A 19,085-nucleotide genomic window follows, 5' to 3' on the forward strand; every position below is an offset into this window, starting at 1 on the left:
TTCCACAGGAAAGAGATGTGTTCAAAGACAGGAAGAACACTGAACCACTGAAGGTGGTTCCACTCTGCACCCCTCTATGAGGGGGGCAAATCATAAGACCACTCTGCTTCTGTTGCTTTACCCATGAAGTAGGGATTCATAGATTTTTTTGTTAAATTTTAAATTTCAACTAATAAAAATTGTACATATTTATGGTACAATATGTATAGTATTTTGATATATAGACAAAATGTGTAAAAAAAATGAGACTGTGGCAGATCATTTCATGAGGGCCTGCTGAGCAATACCACCTACAATTCTGAGTTAAATCCAAAAGTTATGACTATTGTTTTCTTCCACAGACAGAAGCCATTTATATTCTTTCTTTGTTCTAATAACTTAGTGACAAGGCATTGGATAACAGTTATACTGACTATCTGTGTCTTGTTGATTCATGAATTTTGGGTTTAATTAGAAATCACTCCTCCCCAAGAGGCAGGGAATCTAGTAGAATGAGTAATGGAAAAACCTAAACTATGTTCTATTAACCACCACCACCACCATCACCACCACCCCCCCCCCAAAAAAAAAAAACAGAGCTAACATTTTCTTATTCAATATAGCATCTTGCCTAGAAATACTACTTTGCTACTGACAAGATCCTGGCAAAGTAAGCGAAGCAGCTGGTTCTCTTACTTCTACAGTGAAAATCAGGTCCAGCTCTAGACTCCAGGTCTCATCAAGCCTGGGCAAGTTCTCTTTCCATTATTTTTCTTAATATTTTTAGTTGTAGATGGACACAATACCTTTATTTTGTTTATTTCATTCTATTTAATGTGGTACTGGGGGGATGGAATCCAGTGCCTCACACATGCATGGAAAGCACTGTACCACTGAGCCACAACCCCAGCCATCTTTCCATTATTTTTTGTGACTTTATTTTATTTGTTTATTTATTTACTCATTTATTTTAATGTGGTGCTGAGGATGAAACCCAGTACCTTACACATGCATGCTAGGCAAGCACTCTATCACTGAGCAAGAACACCAGCCCTCTTTTCATTATTTTTACCTCCAGGCTTTCATTAAATGATTCTGAACTACTGCAAATAAGAATTTAAAGACTTTCAGGAGGAAAAACACTTCAAATGCCTTTCTAGCCATTGTGCTGTAAAGAGCATAAGCTTTGGAGAAAGACACACCTGGTGTCCTCTCTCAGTGACCTTAAGTACTCCTGGTTCTCCTAGTCCCCATTGTATCTATCAGTGATAAGGATAACACCTCCATCATGTGGTAGTTAGCAGAATTAAATAAGACGATATACATAATGTTTTAATATATAGTGGACTCCTGAACAATGCTAAATCCACTTACCGATCTCAGCATTCAAGAAATTCTACTTTATTTTTACCTTAAATTATTACCATTACATTTTCTCTTTTACTTCTTTTTATATTGTGGACGACATACAGCATGTATAATCTTTAGCACATCAATGTACTATAAGTTTTAGAGTATAAAAGAGGTAAAATGTGAAGATAAACCCTACAGCAAGTTATGATCCTGATTTTTAGACTAACACAGATGGGAAAAGTGTCTCTCAAACACCACAATTATGGGAACGTCCATGTATCCTCTCCCACGTGATTATCATGAGTACACAGCAAGAGAAATTTATTTTTGTAGCAAAGGAAAGAGATGACATTCTGAATAACCAAGAGACAAGACACATGACCTGAAACGTCTGATTAAATAGGGAACCAATGTCTCAGAGTTGGTTGTTTTTGTTTTTTGTTTTGTTTAGTAATATTTGTAGCAGAAGAAAAAATATCAGAAGGATCCAACAGGCAAAATGTTTCCCATTTGCGTCATGAACAGTACTGTTAAAATCCTGACAGCATGAGGAATTGGTCCATTTGCCCAGTTTCCCCCAAGATAGTGGCAGTTTAAAAAATAAAACAAAAAAAAAAAACTGGACTTGATTCTCACAAAATATTTTTCTTAAAAGCCTTGCAAAAGATCCTAACGGTTTTCAAAGGCCAGACCTGACTTCTTAAAAGCAAAAGGAATTTGTAAACGCCAAGTCTAATTTTGTTGAAACTACCACAGCCAAATGAAAACCCCACCTATCTTCCACGAGTTAGAGCAGCAAGCAACTAAACAGGATACCAAGCTCATGCTTTGGTAAATCTAACTTACATCGGGAAAATAATGACAGTTCAGATTTGAAGGAGCTCAGAGTCAAGCTTTATCCACAAACAGAGACTCATTAAGCACATAGTGTACTAACCACAGTGTACCCTACAGGGATAAATTCAGAACTCTTGGCGTTTGAGATGTTAGGGCTGGAGCAACTCTGAACTTCTTTTATAAAGGCATGAAAAACATGAGAAGCATGTCTCTGAATTTGAGCCAACTCATAAGGCTGCCATGCCCTCCTGTTTTGGCACAAAATTAAAAAAAAAAAAAAAACGCTTAACCTTTGGGTGGTTATCTGTCCTCACCATGTTATTCTAATCTGTAATATTATGAAGTTATAAAATTAAAGATAAACTTGAATAAATGGGATTAAGTGGGGAATACCCTATATCTAAATCCAAGTTCACACTGCTAATCCTGATCATTAATATTGCTTCTCTTGCCTCAACTAGCAATAGACTTCAACAGGTACCATAGATTCATTTACCCCCTCCCCCAAAAAAATTGATTATACAGGTCTCTTTTGGAGGGAAACTTTATGTTTGAAGGACAGATGATATAAAGCAAAAATGCTTGTTAGAAAAACACAAAGAAAATGAAAAATAAAACAGCAATCCAAGGAAGAAAAAAAAACTCAGATAAACAAAGTAAGTGATGAAATCACACAATGATGAAATCCATAAAACAGGATTAGGACATGCACACAGAGGAATAAAGAAACATAGAGAGGATAAAGGAAAGCAGCAGATATAAGAAAAGGAAAAAAATGACAAAGAAGGAAGGAGAAAAGAGGAACAGGACAAAAGCAAATGAGAGATAAGTTCTCACAGGGGTAAAAGAACACACTTGCAACCATCTCAAAAGACTCCCAAGTAATGGGAGAAAATGATCTTTGAGTTGCCTTACATTTGCATTATTTGGTCCTATATTAACTGCAGAAGTATATTTAATTGTGTTCATGTGCTAAGTAATCTAAGTCAGACCTTTTAAACTATCAGCCTATAACTATGCCTCAGAATATGTTCCCTAATGAGCATATAAGAAAGTAGACAAAGTCAATATAAAGGTACTATGATAGAAAAATGTTATAAGCATTAAGGAATTCTGCAAAGTTAAATGCACATGAAGGGACACCTAAGGTTTCCCCTCAGAGAAATACAAGGAATTTCTAATAGAAGAGAACACAGTCTAAGTATCAAGCTAGCTTAATATCTTAGCCTATGCATAACAGGAGCAAAATTAGGCTCATACTTAACTGGCCCATTTCTTATAGAATGATTCTCTCAGTTACTATTCTAAATCCTATTTTAATCACAGAAATTCTTAACAGATATACTCAAAGATTGCAGTCATTAACGTAAAGAGATAAAATACTCCAGCATCTCATGATGTCTTCCCAAAGCAAATTTTGAAACTGGCATTTCTTTTCTTATTTAACTTCTAAAATGCTGTGGTAGGCAGAATTTGGCTTCCATGATCTTCATTCCTGATGTTTCTTCTGTGCTTATATGTTCAATGACATAGCAAAAGAATGCTGCAGATCTAATTAAGATTTCTGATCAATTGACCTTAGCATAGGAGGATTACTTGGGATTATCAAAGTGGATCCCAAGTAATCACATTTCCCCTTAAAAGAAGGGGACATCAGGGAGAGGCATTGGAAGAGGAAGTGAAAGGGACTGAAAGCCATGGCCAGCTTGAAAATTGAAGGGTCAGAGCATGGGGTGGAACTGGACTCTGCCAACAACCTGAATAATCTTGTGTTTTGAAATGCAAATTTCACAGAACCTGCATTTGAACCCACATACAAGGTAGTTAATATATGCATTAAAGTTTCAGAAGCACTGCTCTAAAGCACTCTGAAAATGGATTTAGGGACTAGAGGCAATGCTGAATAAAACCTGAAGCACTCTGGGTTACCAACATTTCAGCCACACAACTGATTTTCTGAGTCAACCCTGCTTCCTCTGTGGGTCAGACATTCTCAGGGAATGGCAACACTATCATTTATCGGTTCTCCGAGATACCCCACCAAGGTTAATCGAAGCTTGATGCATCATCTCATGACAAATAGCATTCTTATATTGTTATGTCTTATCTTATGTGTTTAAAAAATAAAATTTAAAAATATATAAATAAAAAATAATAAAATGTAGACTGAATTATTATTCAGGTATGGTGAGGCCAACAGATGAGGAGATGCTTGCCACTAAAAATACATTTTGTTACTCACAGTTGCCAAAAGGATGGGCCATACCATACCAAACAGAGCATGAGGGTTGGTCAGGAGACAGGAGCCTTTATTATGCTTTCCAAGGGAAGAAATAGGTGAAGCAACCACATAGGTTTAGAATTGGCTAGTTCAAGTGATTTCACTGGGTTCTAGAGCTTAGAAGTTGTCCCTAGGTTGCTTGGTACCTGGCTCTGGGTAGTGAAAGTGGATAGTAACCCAGAATGTAAGACTTTAACAAAGGAAGTAGCTGGAATGTTGCTTCTGGGTTTGTTAATCTGGCACACTCAAACATGAGTCACTAACTATCTCTAGGAATCAGTTAGGCCTAGGCCAGCAAGGTGAATGCATCAGAAGTACAGAAAATGAAAAGCATGGTTGATACAGTTCAGACATGACTTCCAAACACAAATGCAGCCCTACCAACACCTTGATTTTGGCTTTGTGATATCCAAAGCAGAGAATCCAGCATGATGTGACTAACTTCTGTTCTAAGGATCTTTAAGATAACAAATGAATATTATTTTAAGATGCTATATTGGTAATAATTTGTTATAGCAGCAAGAGAAAACTAATACATATGCCAAAAAAAAAACATATCCTGCTTAGTGACCTATTTCTAATTAAATCTCTGTACAAGTTATATTCTGCAGAATCTTCCTCCCACTTTCACAATTATAGTTATATGAAAAAAGTCTAATTAGACAAGCTATCTTCAATGACTATTTTTTGGCAGATTTCAGTTAAGATAAATATAATATAAAATTTTTAATGCTACCCACCATTAGAGCATGGAGAAAAATTAAATCAAGATGTACTTAGGAAATTAGTCTGAGTTTGTAGAGCTCAAATTCTTAAAACTTTAAAGCATTTTAATGCTGTGTGAGATGTAATGAGTGCAGGTAATTACAGCATAGACTATATATTCTTATTAGACAAATAGCTATGAATATATATGTATCTATTCAACCACAACTCCAGATCAAGATGATGTTGTTAATTCATGTCTTGAGCCACTCTCCACCTTCAAATAAGCACAAAGTAATGAAAGATAAAGTATAAAAGGTGAAAATTTGAAAAAGAAATGTAGCTATCTTACAAAAACACATCTCAGGATGAGGACATTAACTGCCCATTCACTTAACAAACTTTTATTTAGCAACAATGTATCAGACATTGTTTTACACAAAGGATACTGTCCTGAACAGGTCCCTGCCCTTTGGGAACTTATCCCATATCATAATACAATGCTAAGAGAAACACAAAGCGATGGATCAACAAGAAAAGGCAGCCAGAAACTTATATTCTTTTTTTTATTTGTTTTAATTAGTTATACATGACAGTAGAATGCATTTTGATACATCATACATAAATGGAGTATAATTTCTCATTCATCTGGCTGTATATGATGTAGAGTTACACAAATCATGTAATAATTTATGCATATAGGGTAATAATGTCTGATTCATTCTACTATCATTCCTATTTCCATGCCCCCTCCCCTCTCTTCACTCTCCTCTGTTTAGTCCAAAATACCACTATTCTCCCCATCATTGAAATGTTCCTTAGCGGCTCCAAAACTCACTGAAAGACACATTAAAGCAAATTTGAAATTTCCTGATAAAACTGTCAAATAAGAATTGTATCTAACAATATGAAATTTATCATGTCTTCTTAGATTGCCTCTCCATTTCAGTGATTCTATGGAGTAATGGTGTTCAAATAACCCAAAAAGTCAAAATGGAGAAGAAAATAAAATTGGTTATAAGGGAAGTGAAATACTACATTAATTGTATTATCTGGAAGAAGGGTAAAGTTTTCATTAACTTTAGGCTTTGATAAGTACATTATGCATGTTGTAATGTATAGGCAATTGCAAAAAGAATAAAACTAAAGTATGTGACTATTGTAAGAGTAAAAGAAATTGAAGTTAAAGTGTAAAAAAAAAAAAAAAAACGGGTATTGTAAAGTTTCTAAGCTGCAAAGCCTGAGTTAAAATGTAAAGGACCAGGTATTGTTAAGTTCCTATGCTACACCGAAAACCTGAAATTCCTGTAGCTGTTAAAACAATTCCCGGGACTGTCCAGTAGATAAATAACCGGCACCCTGTGCAGTTTGGCACGTAGGCATTCAGGGCCCAAATCAGTTTGAATGTACCCCCCCTTCCCACCCGACCTGTTTCCGCCAATGAATGTACTAATCATGTTTGAGAATTGTTGTTTAATTTTCCCGAGGTGTATGGTGATTTGTTAAAGGAGACTGTGATGTATGTAAAGTCCCCGCCCTCCCCAAAAAGTGTACTTAAGCACTGCTCAACCCCTGCTCGGGGCTCTGGGCCACTCTCCCTTGTTGAGTGAGCATGGAGCCCCAGCGCGCTGGATTCTCAATAAACCCCCTTCTGCGGTTGCATGAGTCGGTCTCTTGGTGGTCTCTTCCTCCGTCGTTCGCCGGACCCTTACACTATCAAGCTAATTATTTTTAATAATATAGTCAAGCAACATGGAAAAAAGCAAATGGGAGGAAAAAATTAATTAAATAAATAAATAATAGAATTATATCAATAGTTATTCAATGTAAATAGACAAAATGTTCTAGTTTTAGAAACAATTTTTTTTTTCAATCAGGAACTGAACCCAGGAGTGTTTAACCTTTGAGCCACATCCTTAGCCCTTTTTATATTTTAATTAAAGACAGAGTCTTGCTAAATTGCTTAGGGTCTCGCTAAATTGCTAAGGCTGTCCAAACTGCTGGGATTACAGGCATGTTCCACTGCACCAAGCTTAGAAACAATCAACTTAGATTTTTAAAGATATTGAAAAGTTCAAAGTAAAAGAATGCAAAAATCATATCCTATTAAAATAATACCAAAATAAAGCTAATGAACGTATATTCAGATTATACAAAGTCAACTTTAAGGGGAAAGTATTAGAAATAAGAATGCTTCATAATGATCATGATCAATTTGAATTTATACTAGAAATTCATGGTTGTTTTAGTGTTCAAAAATTAATATAATTTACCATTTTAACAGATTAAAGGAGAAAATTATATGATCATGTCGATACAGATAAAAACACAATAAAATTCAGCATCCAATTATGTTTTAAAGAAGCCATCATTAACCAGATAAGGATTATATTAGTCAGCTTCCTGTTACTATAATAAAATACCTGAGATGATTAAATAACTAACTAATAAGAAGAAAATATTTATGGCTAACAGTTTCTGAGGTTCCAGGTCAAGTTTGAGAGCCAACATTCCTTTGGGTCTATGACAAGATAGCACATTATTGCAGAAGCACACAGGAGATACCTCATCAGCTTTGCAAGCATGCCCCCAATGACTTAAGGACCACCCCCCCCACCCCGCGGCCACAAGGTCCCAACTCCCCAAAGTTTCCACCAATAGTATAACACTGGGGACCCAGCTTTCAATTCATAGACCTTTGAGGACATTTCATACCCAAACTACAGCAAAGATATTTTAAAAATCACACAAAAAATATCATGCTTAATTACTGAAAGTTTTCTACTTGAGATCAGGAACAAGACAAGGAAATCTATTATCACTGTTTCTTGTCACGATATCCTGGAGGGCTCAGCCAGAAGAAAAGAAAATTAGAGGAAAAATAATCAATCATCATTTACAGATAATGATGACCAAATCTATAAACTGTCAGAATTAAGAATAAGAAAGTTTAGCATAGTTACTTTATATTAAATCAAAATACAACAATGCCAGGAATAAATAGTTAGAAGTTTTAATTTTACAAAAAAAAATACTACTTACAATAGTGAAAAATTACAAACTTCTTAGCAATAGATCTAATAAGAGGTGTTCAAGGTCTTTATAAAGAAAATTATTAAAACTTCATGGAAAGACATTAAAGAAAACCTAATAGGAATACTGCATTCAAGGATTAGAACATTCCATATTTATAAGATGGTATGTCTACTTAAGTTTATTTACAGATTCATATGATTTTAGCAAAATCACAAGTGTTTATGGAACTTGACAAACCACTTCTAAAATGTATATAGAAATTGGAAAAAAAAAAACAACAGTCATGGCACTTGTATTAGTTTCCTAGGCATGCTGTGACAAAGTATCACAAACTGGGTAATACTGGCTTAAAACGACCCAAGTTTTTTTTTTTTTTTTTTAAAGAGAGAGACAGAGAATTTTTAATATTTATTTCTTAGTTTTCGACTGACATAACATCTTTGTTTGTATGTGGTGCTGAGGATTGAACCCGGGCTGCACTCATGCCAGGCGAGCGCGCTACTGCTTGAGCCACATCCCCAGCCCAAGACCCAAGTTTATTACTGTTTCAGTCAGCTCTTTCACTGCTGTGACTTAAGGACCCAACCAGAACAAATGTAAAGGAGGAATGGTTTATTTGAGGGCTCCCGGTTTCAGAGGTCTTAGTCCATAGAAGGCTGGCTCCATTCCTTAGGGCTGGAGGTGAGGCAGAACATCATGGTGGAAGAGTGTGGCGGAGGGAAGCAGCTTGCATGGAGATCAAAAAGCAGAGAGAGATTCCACTCTCCAGATACAAAATATATACCCCACAGCTACATCTCCAATGAACCACTTCCTCCAGCCACACCCCACCTGTGTTAAATTATCACTCAGTTAATCCCATCAGAGATCAATTCACTGATTAGCTTAAGGCTATCACCCAATCATTTCTCCTCCAAACCTTCTTGCATTTGTCTCACACATGAGCTTTGGGGGATACCTCATATTCAAATAATAGCAATAACCTTATAGCTCTGGTGACTACAAGTCCAATATCAAGAGATTACCAGGTTGATGCTTCCTCTGAAGTCTGAGTCCTTCCTTACTTCTTGCTAGCTTCTGGTGATTGCCTAGAAATCTTTGGCTTTCCTTGGCTTGTAGCTGCCTAACTCCAATCTCTTCCTTCATCTTCACATACATTTTCCCCGTGTCTCTGTCTTCACAGGATCCTCAATATATAAGGACATCATTCATAGTAGATTGGGTGCCCACCCTACACCAGTATGCCTTCATCTTGACTAATTACAGCAGCAAAGGCCTTAATTCCAAGTCACACTGTGAGGTACTGAGAACTTCAACATCTTTTTGGAGGGGACATAACTCAGCCCATAATAGCACTCTTGATGAGAAGAAATGAAGAGGAAAGCTTATTCTATTAGACATCAAGACATATAGTATTGTAAAGCTGCAATAATCAAGAAAGTGGCACAGGGACAAAGAAACAGATGACTAGAACAGAAAAGACAATTCCCACTCTCAAAACCTAACTTGTGTGACACTGGATTTATGACAGAGATGGCACTGCAGAGCAGTGGGGATGAAAAGGACCTTCCCATAAGTAGTACTGGGACAATTTTAAAAAATGAAATTAGATGCTTCTTTCATTGTGGTGAGCCGCTTCTGCCGTTTCTGCAGACTATGGTCGCCATTACAAGATGGCGCTGGCTCCGCTGTGGTCTGTGACAAACAACTCCTTATTTGGGAGAGTTGGCGCATGGTTTTTCACCACCCTATGAGAAAGCTCCACGTGGCAGCTTCGCATTGGGGCTTGAGATGCTTTATTAAGGCTGGGAGGGGCATCCGAGAGAAGAAGAAATATCAAGGGCCTGAAGAAACTGCTGAAAGAAGATTCCTGAGTTGCGTCTTCCTTGCGGGCAAGGGGTCGCGACAAGTGGTGCCGAAACCCGGGAACCAGAACTTTCAGCAGTCAGGGGTGGTGCACCGGTTAGTCCAAGGTAAGTGGGATCCGCGACCAAAGCGGGGTTAGTCCCAATAAGTGGGATCTGCGATCAAAGCGGGGTTAGTCCCAGGTAAGTGGGATCCGCGACCAAAGCGGGGCAGCTCCTCTGTAAAGAAAGAGAGAGCATTACATTTTATTGCAGCTGCACTGTGTACTTTCGCTTCTACTTTCGCTTTTGTTTTCTGTGTTTCTTTTGTTGTGTCATTTCGCTTTTGTTTTTTGTGTTTCTTTTGTTGTTGTGTCATGGGTGCCGCATCTTCAAGTCCGCTTCTCCTGGCCCTAGATGGCCTGTTACGTTCCAAGGGCCTGGAAGTGAAACATAGTACTTTACAGAGATTTTTACAGAAGATAGATATCGCTGCACCGTGGTTTGCATTTTCGGGCAGCCTTACTGTACCTAGTTGGGATAAATTAGGCAAAGATCTTGACTTTGCTTCTGAGCAGGGCATATTAGAGGGTGGGGTGATACCCCTTTGGAAAATGGTCCGTAGTTGCCTTACAGATGGCAGATGTCAGGAAGCACTTACTAAAGGACAGGAAGTTCTAGAGAAATTACATGAGGAGAAATCGGAGACGGCAGGAAGTGAGGTGCCTCAGGAGGATGGGAGTGTGCGGAGCGTGAAACAGGGGAGGAGACGATTGTCTCCGGCAAGAAGTGAGGTATCTCAGAAGGATGGGAGTGTGCGGAGCGTGAAACAGGGGAGGAGACGATTGTATCCAGATCTCAGTACGCTGCGCACACCCCCATGTGAAAGTGGGTCGGAGGAAGAGCTCGGGAGGCTGTCTCGTCAGCTAGAGAGTTTAGCTATAGGAGAAGGGAACAGAAATAAACAGGGGCTCAAGAAAAGTGATCCCCCGGATCCACCGCCGTATGGTGGGGGTGTTTCGGGGAGAGCTTTCCATGCCCAAACATGGAGGGCTGTTAACGCTGAGATGGGTCTTGCTTATCCAGTTTTTCAGGATGACAATAGGGGAAGATTCCATGAACCCTTAGATTTTAAAATTGTGAAGACCCTGGCGGAGTCTGTGCGCACTTATGGGGTGGATGCCGCCTTCACACTAACTCAGGTGGACAGTCTGTCTAGATACTGCATGACTCCCTCTGATTGGGCTAGCCTTGTTCAGGCTTGTGTTTCCCCGGGTAAATATTTGGACTGGAGAGCATTTGTGCTAGAGGGCGCAATAGAGCAGGCCGCCCAAAACCATGCGGCGGGACACCCCCATTGGGACAAGGATATGCTTTTGGGGCAGGGTAGATTTGCAAATCAACAGACAGGATTTCCTCTTGAGGCATATGATCAAATTAACAACATTTGCATTCGGGCATGGAAGTCGCTTCCAAATAGAGGAGAGGTGTCTGGTAATTTGACCAAGATTCTACAAGGCCCTACAGAACCCTTTTCAGATTTTGTAGCAAGGATGGTGGATGCTGCTGGAAAGATTTTTGGGGATCCTGATAGAGCCATGCCCCTTATCAAGCAATTGGTCTTTGAGCAATGCACCAAGGAATGTAAAGCGGCAATCACTCCTTATAAAAATAAGGGCATAGAAGCATGGATGAAAGTGTGTAGAGAGATTGGAGGACCTTTAACTAACGCAGGTCTTGCAGCTGCTGTCCTTCGGATTGCAAAAGGGGGCAGTCCTGGTGCCGGAACATGCTTCCATTGTGGTCAACCCGGTCATTTCAGACGTGAATGTCCCAAAAAAGACAATTTTACTGGACCTCCTCACGGTGGCCCTTCCAATGGCCTTCGTCAACCGGGGCTGTGTCCAAAATGTAAAAAGGGGAAGCATTGGGCAAAAGAGTGTAGATCAGTGAGGGACATCCATGGACAGCCTATTTCAGCTGGGCCAAAAAATGGCCGAAGGGGCCCCCGACCCCAGGGCCCACAAATATATGGGGCAGTGGAGAATGTCACACCCGAACCCGAGACATGGCCATCTCTACGCCATCCCATGAGATGCGGAGAGCCACTACAGGTGCCGCGGGATTGGACCTCTGTTCCACCTCCAGACTCGTATTAACACCTAAGATGGGAGTCCAATTGGTGGAAACTGAGTTCAAAGGGCCTTTGCCACCTGGCACTGTAGGTTTGCTAATTGGACGTGCATCCTCTATCTTACAAGGTCTTCATGTCTTTCCCGGAGTCATTAGCCCTGATACTGTAGGGGCAGTAAAGGTTATGGTGGAGGCTCCAAGGGGCATTGTGTCTATCTCCCCAGGGGATCGGATTGCTCAATTACTAATTTTGCCTAGTTTACATAATCACTTCTCCCTTTCCCCCTCTCTTAAGAGGCATGTTTATAACTTTAACAACAGTGCCAACTCCTCTACAGGAGTAGGTTGGTCCTGGTTTCAATGGCTGATTTCCAATGAGAAGGGGGCTTCAGCCGATATTTCTGCATTGGCTCAATTGCTGGGAGCCAAAAGCTGGCTGGCTAATGTCTCTGGCACTGTTAGGGAGAGTGAACGAGGTAATAGACTTACATCTGTTTCGTTCAACTCTCTGCTATATAATGCCACATTGCCCCCTGCAATGGTCTGTGTCCAATCCCCATTCTTGCTCCTTTTGGCTAATGACACCTCGTCAGGGATGCTGGATTGTTCTAATGTTACCTGTCTCTTATCTGAGTGTTGGAATGGTTCTTGGACTGTAGCAGTGGTTATGAAAATTCCAACTTTTGTCCCAATCCCAGTCACTGCGGACCCAGATAAATTCCCCATTGTTGAGCTACTTAGAGTCCGCAGAGATTTTGGAATTACGGCAGCTATAGTGACAGCTGTGGCAGTGTCTGCTGCTGCAGCGGTTACGGCCGGAGTGGCCATGGCCAGTCAAGTACAAACTGCTGCCACCATTAATCAAGTTGTTCAACAAACTTCCACCATACTTGAATCCCAAAATACAATTAATCAACATATTTTGTCAGGGACTTTAGCTGCCAACCAAAGAATAGATTTACTCCAAGCTCAGGTAGAAGAATTGGCTGACTTGGTGCTTTTGGGTTGTGTTGACCAACGTGCACATTTATGCATAACCTCTGTCAGATTTAATGATTCCAGGAATGCCTCCCGCATCATTGGCGAATATTTGGCCGGAAATTGGTCCATGGCAGCGGAAGACATGATCCAGTCTCAACTAACCCAGATAGCTGTCTTGAACAGTACCCGTGTCGATCCCGTGACTTTGGGTCAATTCACCGATTGGATATCTTCTGCTTTTTCCTTCTTCAAAGAGTGGGTGGGGGTAGGCATTTTTGGTGCAATGTGTTGCTTCGGTATGTTCCTCTGTTTGTGGTTTCTCTGTCGCCTTAAGGCCCGCAGTGCTCACGATAAGGCTATGATCATACAAGCTCTTGCAGCTTTAGAAAATGGCAACTCACCTCAAGTCTGGCTTGCGCATCTTAAACAGTAAACCTTTGACATGGTCGTTACACCCCAAGTTATTATAACATTGCACTGGGATCGACATGACTTTCCTTGTTATTCTCTTAGTGTTGGAAAGCCCTTGCACTCTGCCGGTCTTACTGCCATTGCACGCAGATGGGTTTCCACACTAGTGCTTTTCTATCGCCTTAAAGTCCGTGCCTTTCTTTCAGGGTGCTGTCAACTTGTTTGTCGTTATAAACAGCCACAGTTCAGCCTCAGCTATCTCCCTTCGTCCACCATCGTCACGATACAGGATGCGAGGCAAGGCACTGCACTTGAGTGATCCTTGACGTGGACCTCAAGGAGAGCATGTCCTATTGCATGCGGGTTAGACGCGTCCACGCCCCGCCCCACGAAAAAAGGCGTCGGCTGATATGGCCTCAGATCTGGGGAAGGGCCCTCCTTAGGACTGAGCCATACTATGCAGCCACTTCTGCACAGTGGGATAGGACCTCTACTCTCGCCTGTATTGTTTTAAGAAAACAGAAAGGGGGAACTGTGGTGAGCCGCTTCTGCCGTTTCTGCAGACTATGGTCGCCATTACAAGATGGCGCTGGCTCCGCTGTGGTCTGTGACAAACAACTCCTTATTGAGAGTTGGCGCATGGTTTTTCACCACCCTATGAGAAAGCTCCACGCGGCAGCTTTGCATTGGGGCTTGAGATGCTTTATTAAGGCTGGGAGGGGCATCCGAGAGAGAGAAGAAGAAATATCAAGGGCCTGAAGAAACTGCTGAAAGAAGATTCCTGAGTTGCGTCTTCCTTGCGGGCAAGGGGTCGCGACATTTCATAACATATACGAAAGTAAAACCCAATATATTTTAGGATAAAATACAAACAAGACAGCTTCTTTTTGATATTGGACTAAGGGAGGATTTCCTAAACAAACACAAAAAGCACACATGATGAAAGCAACTAATAAATTAAATTAAAAATTAAGAACTTTTATTTAGTAAAGACAACATAGAGCAAAAAGTCAACCCTCAGTGGGAAGAGATATTTGCAACAAATATAGCTGACATAAACTAATATCCAGATTTTTAAAAATCCTACAAAACACAAGGAAAATGTAAATATCCCAGGGGTAAAATTAGTGAAAAGACTCAAACACTTCACTAATGACCAGTGCTGTATTTTAAAATGTTCATTATATGACAGGAAAATACATCTTAAAACCATGATGAAATACCACTCACTACTCATCCATCAAAGGAGCAAAACTGTAAATGTTTCATAATATTATGAAACTATGAAAATCTGGAGCATTAGAAACTGATGTGAATGGTGAAAATTCGTGCAGATTATTTAAAAATGTGTTGTATTATCTAATCAAGCCAAAGATATGTTTACCTTATGACTCTGAAATTCTACTCTCAAATCTTTAACTTTGAGATTCACGTGGCATAATACACATACAAAAAAAATTCAAAGAAGCAGTATTAATCAGTACTAAAAACTGAAAACAATTCAATAATCCATCTGCATTAGAATGGATTGGCTGTGGTCTTAATAAGAATGAGAATGAACTACAAATAATAGCATGACTAATTTTTTTAATAAGTCCAGTAGAAAAAAAATAACACATGCAGTAATGATTCCATCTACATAAAGGCCAAGACCAGGGAAATGCAAACCATATTGTTTATGGATGTATACTTAAGTGGTAAGATTATAAAGAAAAACAAGGAAACTACTTCTATACATGTCAGGATAGTGATTTTCTCTGAAGGAAGAAAAGGCATTTGGGGTTGAAAGCAAGATAAATGGGAAGACAGACAAAGGGTACTCCCTATATGTCAGTAATGTCCATATGTTGACCTGGGGGTACAGTTTACAAGGGTGTTCACTTTACAAATATTTGTTAAAATATATATATGACTTTTATTCAGTTTTTGGTGTGCTATATTTCACAAAATAAAAATATTCAAAGTCCACATGGTTTGGAGGAAAATGAATACATCAATTACTTAAGAAAGAGACTTGTGATTCTGAAAGAAGACTCCTCTAAGAGCCATAAGTGGACATATCACTGAAGAGTTTTTTGACCAGGGAAATATGAGCAGAGAATTTTGACCAGTATCAGACCTGAGCTTCAGGAAAGTTAATCTGGCAGCATCATGGAACAGTCTGAAGGCAAGAGAAATGTAAGACAGAAGACTCAAAACTGAATTACATCTTTAGAACTGGACAAGTATGAGAGCTCATAGGGAGGTAAACTTCAGCTGGTCAGCAGAGCCAAGAACAGGCTGAGAGAAAAATCAACTCAATCCTGGGTGACTCCTATGGCAGTTCCTATCATTAATTCAAAAACGGGCCACATGAGGTAGGCAGATCTAATCATTTAGGTGACAAATTCCATTTTTCACATAATGATGTTAAGGTACCAGGAAAATGCTAAAATTTCCTGGTGATGTAGTTGTGGACCTGTTAGGTAATAAATTTGAAGGGAGAAAGGGAGAGATTCATTTAGTAAAGAAGACTGAACTATAAATACAGATTTGGGGACCAGCCACATACAGCAAAGAGTGAATCTCAATAGATAAGCCTGAAATTTGACAAAAATTAGGAAAAAGGAGGGAAAAAAAGATGGCAAGATCAGATCCTTGAGGAACAACTAAAGTTAAAGAAGAATAAAGATGAGATAGAAATGGATATAACAGGGAGGTGGTAAAACCAGGAAAATATAATGTAAAGAAGTCAAAAGAGAAAAGTTTCAGAATTTGGCCAACAGCAGGTAAGACGACCTGAAAGAAAGTTACTTTGTTCAATAACTCAACACTTTTTAGTCAACTTTACGAGAGTGCTTTCCTTAGATTGTTCAGGCAGAAGTCAGACTACAACTGGTTGTGGAATTTCTGAATGCCTCTAGATTAAAGCAAAGGACTCAAACAGGGTTCTTATAAGATTTTCGGTAATAAAAAAAGGTGAACTGAAGGATAATAAAAACAAAAGAAAGGCAATGAGGATTTTAGACAGATAGGAAAACTACAATGAAAAAAAAATTAAAGCAACAAGTATTTGGTCAGAAAAAAAAAATGAACAATCTTCCAGAAGTTGGAAGATACAAGTGCAGGAAGTAGTCTTTGAAAGGAGGAAGAACACATCTTTTTCAGAAGCAGAAGAAGCAAAACCTTGGACATTAAGTGTGCAGCATGAAAGGAAAACTCAGAAACAAAAGCACTAATAAAAGTATTTTCACTTCTAATGCCTCATGATGGAATATAGTCATTAAAAGGATTAACTCCCCAAATAAAGAATAGAGCAGATATTTGTAGGAAAAGATGCAAGGTCAACAAGGTAATAGTAAATCTATTCCTTCTGGGTAAAAGCAACTATTTTCTCACATGGTTGGCATATGGGCAAGCATCGCCATCTATCTATAGATGGTAGAAGTAGGGGTAAAATAGCTTCCAACAGGAACTTTCCAGAAAACGCTCAAAAAAAGGTTCATCATTTCAGGGCTCATAGTAGACAGTGTTCTTGCATTTTGTTTTGTTCTGACTATGGTTTGTGATGCACTATTCATGTCGCTCTCTGTCATCTGTAGTCAGTGAGTATGGTTGTGTTCAAGGGTGGACCTTGAGGGAAAAGCAAAGTGCTTGAGGACAGAGTAGGGTACATGAGAGTGGGTCAGTTGTGGATTGTGTTGCAAAGATTCTAAAATATAAAAGAAAGCAAAAACAGGAAAGTCATCCAATTCATCCTTCTCAGTATATGCATGAGGGGTGGGAGGGGTGGGAATGAGAGCAGAGAAGCTGACTTAAAGAAAAGCAATGTGGGAAATATAGGGCCATCAACCCACAGTCCAGTGTACTTAATGCCATACCATATTGCCATGGAAAATCAAAGTTATCTGGAGCCCAATTCTTGATGAGTTATGTAATTGCATGCAGAGGAATGAAATCCTAGCATGAGCAGTGAAATAAGTACTTCCATTCTTTCAAATGTATGTTAAGGACCTTGGCTTATCTTTCCTCTGGTCTTGGCCAGATTCTGCTAAAGGAAGAAAAAGAAATGCATGCAGTATTTCTTTTTAAAATTCTAAAACAAATTAGAAGGGCTAAAGGGATAAATTTAGAATAAAAATTTGTAGTAAAGAATTTTATACTGAGCGGGTATTTTAAAAACTATTTACAATAGTTTTATAATTTCTAAATTTGACCAAGAGCTCATTTAGTGTGCAGTAAGTTAATCCTAGAACTATAAAAATAAATGTACTTATTTGGTCACAAAATTTATAAAGTATGGGAAAATTTTAAATCTCTTGATAACAACAAATCACATTATTAAGCTGCTTTGAAAATGAAAAGAAGCTTAAATGTAGCTTGAAGACAAGATTAAAAGGGCAGAAAAACACTTCATTTGTCTTCTACCACATTTTAATCATACCAAAGAAGAGTGAAATCTGTTAAAATGTATAAAATTGCCCAATGAGAAGCTAACCAATTTATAAAACTGAGGAAGCCATGGCAAATGTCTTTTTGTAAAGCTATAGTACTAGTTTTTAAATAATCAGTTTCTGGTTTCAGTTATCTCCTAATTTGCAGAGCAGAAATCTGAATATATACGCTAGTAAAAATAGTAATTAGACAAGTTCCATTTTCATAAAGTTATTCATTTTAGATTTGAAAGTAAATTGTTGTCAAAAATAATTTGAAGGCAGCTGTTTCCAATTACACTTATTTTGACAACTGAAAATGAATAAACAAACCGAAAATAGCTTTAATATTTTGATCAATATAGCTCCTTAATACTAAATAAAATAATGAAGCTTTATATGAGTATACAATTTAAGAAATACATTTGAATATTTTAAAATGATTTTCTTCAGTTCTTAGAAATTCATTTTTACAAAACTGGTATATGATAGACAAAATATATTTTTTTAAACATAAGAATTTGAAGAAGTAATCCCTAGTTTATAAGTCAAATATTCAAATAAACTCCACATAAGCTTCATAAAAAAGTTTCCACTATTTTTTTTAGCTTCACTCAGACCCAAAGGATCAACATTTAAAAAGGCAAACTGCTATTGATGAAGGATTTCACCATACTTGATATTTGAAGAATAAGTCAATAAAATAATATAAATGTGACTCAGATCTTATAAAGATTTTCCATTGTATCAAATGAAGATTCCTACTCTCATTCTTTAAAACAAAATAAAACTTTATCAGAACTTCAACTTTTTTACTCTATATTTAGAAGGAAAGACTTTTTTTCTTCCAAAACAAAGACATAAATAATGAAGATGAGGTGAAATATGAGCAAGAGAATATGTTGCCAAGCATAAAACAGACTTAGAATAATATAGCAAAAATAACACAGGAATCTGGATTTTTATTTTCTTTTTTATTTTATAATCAGTCAATTCCAGGTTTAATGAAATCCACATTCCTCCATTGACACATTTTTTAAGAAGTCAGATTTACTAATGCCCAATGTACACAATATATACTCTTTTAAAGAATATAGTTTACGAAATTGGCCA

General features: G+C 38.3%; 1 non-coding gene across 1 annotated transcript; it reads right to left on the minus strand.

Moving 5' to 3' along the window:
- Nucleotides 1-18,582: 18,582 nt before the first annotated feature.
- On the minus strand, nucleotides 18,583-18,655 carry LOC124080180 (small nucleolar RNA SNORD56). Its single transcript, XR_006847620.1, has one exon. It is a non-coding gene; the product is annotated as a small nucleolar RNA SNORD56 (small nucleolar RNA).
- Between the last annotated feature and the right edge of the window lie 430 nt (nucleotides 18,656-19,085).

The sequence above is a fragment of the Marmota monax genome, unplaced genomic scaffold, assembly GCF_021218885.2.
Source record: "Marmota monax isolate L192 unplaced genomic scaffold, Marmota_monax_Labrador192_F-V1.1 WCK01_AAM20220418_F8-fsc00015, whole genome shotgun sequence".
Classification (NCBI taxonomy): domain Eukaryota; kingdom Metazoa; phylum Chordata; class Mammalia; order Rodentia; family Sciuridae; genus Marmota; species Marmota monax.